Consider the following 6,000-nt stretch of genomic DNA (forward strand, 5'->3'; position numbering starts at 1 on the left):
TAAAAGCGAGTCACACAAATTTTTTGGTTTCCCAGTGCATATAAAAGTTATGTTTACACCATACTGTAGTCTGTTTTTTAGACATCATGCTATTGCACACTTAATAATGTACATACCTTAATTAAAAAAACTTTATTGCTAAAAAATGCTAACCATCATCTGAGCCAAATGGCACCGATGGAAAACTGGCGCTGATAGACTTGCTTGATGCAGGGTTGCCACAAACCTTCAATTTGTAAAAGCGCAATATCTGCGAAGCGCAATAAAGCGAAGTGCAATAAAACGAGGTATGCCTGTATAGCTGTTTGGTATGCATCAAAACAGCAGGAGGATCTGCTCTGTGTTGTTCTAGAGTTGCATCTTAGATGTTGTAACTGTCTGTTGTTGTTGCCTTGGTGCGTTTGTTTAAAAGCTAGAGCCCTGTTGGTAATTGCCGCTTCCTGTGGAAGAAAAAAACAACCTGTCAGCAGAGATCAGGATCCGTGTGACGGAGTGAGTGGAAAACAAGCCTTACTCTAACAAAGGAGGTCCTTGAGGACCATGTCTGACACTTCTACTGGATCTTAACACAGTTAAAGTCACCAACTGAGTCATGTTGCTGCTGGAAAGCACCCAACTACCACAATATTCAGGGAATTTCCTAAAGGGCAGCTTCCCTTTCATCAAGTACATGGGATTTCAGTGCTCAGGGTTTGCACTACTCCTCCTTCTCAAAGTTAGTGGAAATTTTAACTGGTAATTCAAAGTGAGCGGAGTTGGGGTGGAGCCGAGTGCTTTTCAAAATCCACCCTCTGACCTCACTGCTTCTGCCTTCATCCAAGTGCGGCTATAACACGGCGGCGTGTGGAGATACCCGAGCTAGCTGAGGTCAAGCAGCAGAGCCGAGCTGGCACAGTGCTCTGCCTGGGCAATATAACGTGCTTCTCAGCAAAGCCAATTAACTTTGGCAGTCTGCTCTCCTATGTAGCTGCACTGCTTATAATAGTGCCTGAGCTCACCTGTTTAGAGCTAGCTTGCATGTCAGTGTGTGGCTCTGCATTTGCTATGTAAATACACCCTTAAATTTTTACCACCTCCTCAGTGAGAAAGCAGGATGCCTTAAGCCTTTTTAGCACTTTGAAAAACAGCTTTGAGTACAGTGGTGCATGGACCATCACTCCTCTTATAAGTGGTTGCACAGGGCACCTACCTTTCTATCTGCAATTGTAGCAGCCCCGTGCTAATGGGAGCAGCAATTGCTTTAGCTGAATAAATAGTATCAGGAACAGGTTTTTCAGCTCTCTTCAAGAGTCAGCTAACAGTTGGAGACCAGCCGGCTCACAGTGGTCCAGAGTTAGAGAATTAGTGCCCTGTGGTTTGGGGTTTTTTTAGCTTATTTGACATTGTGCTTTATAAAGCAACTGCCACCTTCCACCTGGGGCTGGCTATTTTCTGTTCCATAACGTGTTACAGAAAGGCATGGTTAAGACCTGATGTCGACTCCTACAGCACTAAATAACAGTTGCCCCAATTTCTCCGAGGCTGTTTTCCTTTGGTATGCTAAAGTAGCCATGTGGTTTTCACAGTAAAGGATCTACATATTTTGTTACTCTTCACCTGTTAGAACTACTGCGGCATTTGGCTTCTTCCTAACCACTTGCATCTACATCCAAATTCCGTAAAAGGCATCAGTTAGAGCATATGTGCATCTTGCATGGAGTTTCTCTCACAGGAAGTGTCCTGCTTCCATCCAGCTACAGTCTTACTTAACTACCAGAATTGCATCAGCCCACTACCTGAGATGCTAAATGTGCAGTAGAATTAGTCACAAAAAACTGTGCGCTGGCACTATGGTGCAGTAGCACCAGTTACTGTGCACTACATGTTACTACAGGTACTAAACTTAATACGCAGTAACCACAGCACATTAATGAATGTGTAGATGTGCCCACTGGGTCGCTGTGCTCTCACACCATTAAGACAATTTGGGAGGATAAAGCAGCATTGCCATTTTACCAGAGATGTAAGAGGAGGTAAAAAATTACTATCTAGAAGTGGTAAGGTACTAGCTATGCATGATGATGTTCTGCCTTTCTGAACCGTCTGCTTGGGAAGACGGGATACATATATTGACTCAGGTAAACACGTGAATCCCTTTTCATAGGACCAGATAACTGTTACGAAGGATTAACTATAGTTTATATTATAAACTCTATATCATTTCCCACATTCCTACAATGGCAGGAAAGAGAAGATCCTGTCACCCTGAAACAGGGTGGTTTCATCTGAAAGGGGCAGTTCCCATTCTTGCCACAATTATCTACAGTCTACATCTATAGTTATCACCAATAAAATGAAGTTTCATTTTGATATCATTATAGTTCAATATTAACCCCTAATTATACTGAATGGGGTAAAGTTTATAGCTTTTTCTGTAGTAATTCGTATAGGCTGTTTATAGTATATTCAAGACTGGAGGTTTATAATCGTCGTACAATTTTCAGAGCTGCATTGGGCCATTCTCAAAAGTGTTCCTCAACTGTAAGAAGCACTAAAATGTATCATTACGTCTTAAAGACTGATGTTTCAAATTCTGTTCAAACTGATCATATTCCTAAAAGAGAGTACAAGTCATGTCTGAACTGCTCAGGATGGAAGTGCCAATATTAGCTGAGGGAACAGAAAGTGACTCCTGAATGTTGAGTATCAAATGGCATTTAAAATGATTTGCACCTGCTAATGGTAAACATGGCTTCTGGTTTTCACCGTCTCAATTTGACATTACACATTGAATATTAATTTGTAAACAGTCATTGGAGGTGGAGTGGAGAGTACTCTTATTGCAGTGTAATCTAAAAGTTTGGTGTTTGGGCCACCAAGACGTCTGCTAAGGGGTTAGAGATATGGGTTTGAACCTTCCCCTTCAGGCAGAGAAAAGTCTTCAACGTTTCGCAGTGAAGTAATTGCTAGGCCATACAAAAGGAGCTCTTCACCCAACTGGGTTGAAAAGAAAGTGTGAGCTCTGCTCAATTCCTTGAAAGGCCAGCAGGAGAGGTATGCACGGTCCTGAAAGAGGCACCTGAGAGGTGAAATTTTAATTTTATCCCTGTCTTCAGGTTTGGGTAGTTCCCTTTTGCCTAATCTAACTTCAGGCAAGTGGCCATCCAGTTTGTGAACTCTTGGATCACATTCTGAGGTGCCTACTTCTCTCTGCCTTGTGAAGAGAGCATTGCTCAGGATTATAACTTCCACTCCAGAGACCAATCATTTGAAAGTTAAGCAATGAAGCATCCAAGCCCTTTTATTGGTACTGTACTAAGGGATTGGCCCAAGGTCACACAGGATGTCTGTGCCAAGCAAGAGATTTAACTTTAGATGCCCCAAATTCAAAGGTAGCACCCTCCGGCTGTGATCATACTTCCCATACGGACCGTTCTATGCTCAAGGAATGTTAGCACTTGAAGAGCAATGGGATTTTATTAAAGCAAGCCCCAAAACTGCCCACAGCACTTGTATTTTGGTTACCCCATCCCAGAGTCAGAGGGGCACCAAGCAAACCTCTTGCAATTTCATACACTGGCTCCACTGCTGCTTTTAAGCTGAGTAGTATGTCAAGCAGATAGAGTACATCATCTAGGCTAGGGGAGAGGCTAATGTGGCCCACATGCCACAAGTGCATGGGCAGCCTCTGTGGGTGGCACATGGGAGACTGGAAAGGGGACAGGCAGCACAGAGGGGATAAGGCAGGAAGCAGAAAGCAGAGCAGGCAGAGGAAGGGGATTGGAGTGGCACTTGGGAAGGGTGCAGACCTAAGGTTGGTCCTCACTGATCTAGGCCATAGTGCCTAAAATTAGACACCGAGAATTTGACGCACCCAAAATTCAAGCCACTATTCAAAAGTTAAGTCTAAAACGCATTTAGATTAGTCCCACCTTGCATCTAGACCAGCTGAAGCGTGTAGGGCTAATGATTTACTCCCATGCACAAAACACAAACATTGCTCATACCACCGGCCTGAAAGTCGAGCAGAGACATTCTCTTTTGCAAAATGCCCCTATGTGGCTGCTATGTTACCTCTTCTACTAGAAGATCAGTGGTTAGTCCTTCTGGATTAAATTCCTATTGACACAGGAACACAACGTTTCTGGGAGTGCTCTATGACTGCTCAGGCAGTGTACTTAATGCCTACTGTCTCTTGGCTGCAAAACATTCTCCATCTGCGGTTAAAGACTTGACCGTTCATTTTCTGGATATAATCAATGGGGATAATACAAAAAACCTGTTATTAGGAAGAAACCTATTAAAAATAAAAATAAATAGCTAAAAAGCCATAGCACATACTCTAGGAGAATTTCCTGGCTTATTTTGTATACACAATTGCACCGAATAAAGTAAAACAAACTGCTAAAGCAATAGCTGTGCAGACCTCCCAGGTATACGGTATTTGTAGGCCAAGCTTGAGGGCTGGACTGATGCTGCCCCCTGCAGTCAGATGCAGTCCTTGCAGCTCCATGAATAAGCTGAAATTTAACATTAAAGTCATTAACTTTGGTGTGCTGGGTGATGCAGGTTGCAGTTTTTGCTGCTCTGCCTAGAAGCCTGTGAGGATCATCTTAGTTAAAATGGTTTAATGGCTCATCCTTAATATTCTGTCATTAAAAACTGACAGCCATTAAAGAACTTAGTCATTTAATCATTCCCATGTCAAAAGAAGCTGTCCCCTACTGTATAATGTCCAGTGTTTTGTCAGGCCACATTTGCTTTATTATTTATTTATTTTTTCAGTCTATTGGCACGAATAGATGCCTGTCGCTCCCAGCCCAGCCATCAAAATGCAGCCTCATTAAGATGACACCAATAGGAACAAAACAACTGCCTCTCTGGAAAAGAGAGGGAGCCATCTGCAAACATTCATGTCAGTCCCTGTACCCAGGTGCCTACAAATATGAATCCATCATACTGTCTAACCATGCTGCAGAACCTGACCCCTCAATGTTTTTCCCTCCTCGCTTTTCCACAAAACAGTGGCAGAGGGTAGTATGTCTTAAGATATTCTTCCTAAATCATTTTTGTCATCACAGGATGAACTTAGTTCCCACTGGAGAGCCAACCTATGCCCTCAATGATGCTTGGACAGTCATAATGAAGAAAGCAGCACACTACACAGTACTTAGTGGCATCAGTAGATATTGTGGGTACTCAGCACATCTATAAAATAGGGAATTTTGACACTAGGAACAGGCACCCAACAGTTAAACATTCATTTTTGAATGCAAGGGGCTATAAAGAGGTCAGGGAAGAATGTGCCCTGTAAAAGAATAGTTACTGTGTAATTGTGAGCTGGTTAAGGGTTAGAGATTCTTTTAATCACCACATCCTTGCAACAAGGGGTGAACCAGGTTCAACTTCTGCTTCTTTGCCCACACAAATCTCCAAGCCAAAGGATGCTGCAGCAGTGAAAAAGCAATGCAGGTGATTGGACCCAAGTGGCAAGTAGATGGCTCTGTAAAATAATTGTTCCTTCTTTGAGTACTTGTTCCATTGGCTGGTCAGCAGATATATTTATGGAGAGTTAAAACAGCTAACCCTCTACATCTGCTGACAAACACTACAAGTAACCCTTAGGACTTGCAAAAGAGCTTTGTTCTATGAAAGGAGGAGGAAAGTGTCCTAAAGTTGAGTGTGCAAGGTTTTCTCCTCTAAGGGCATGTCTACACGTGCATTTAAGTGCACATAAATTTAATGCGTATTAGCTTAATGAGCATTAGCAGGCTTCTACACATGCAGGTGTTAAAGTGTATTAACCCTGTGTAAGGCCCAACCTGGGACTAAAGTTAGTCCCAAGTCAGTTGACACTTTAACACATTTACATGTTTGTTAGTGTCCTTTAACTAGTTGCGCCTAAATTGATACTTGCATTTGCAGGTATTACTTTTAGGCATGAATAGCCCACATTTGCCATGTTTAATGAGTGTTAAGGGTGTACACATGTAGACAGGTGCCCATAATGTATATTAACTT

The sequence above is a fragment of the Crocodylus siamensis genome, chromosome 2 (assembly GCF_052110815.1).
Source record: "Crocodylus siamensis isolate JL-2025a chromosome 2, ASM5211081v1, whole genome shotgun sequence".
Lineage (NCBI taxonomy): Eukaryota > Metazoa > Chordata > Crocodylia > Crocodylidae > Crocodylus > Crocodylus siamensis.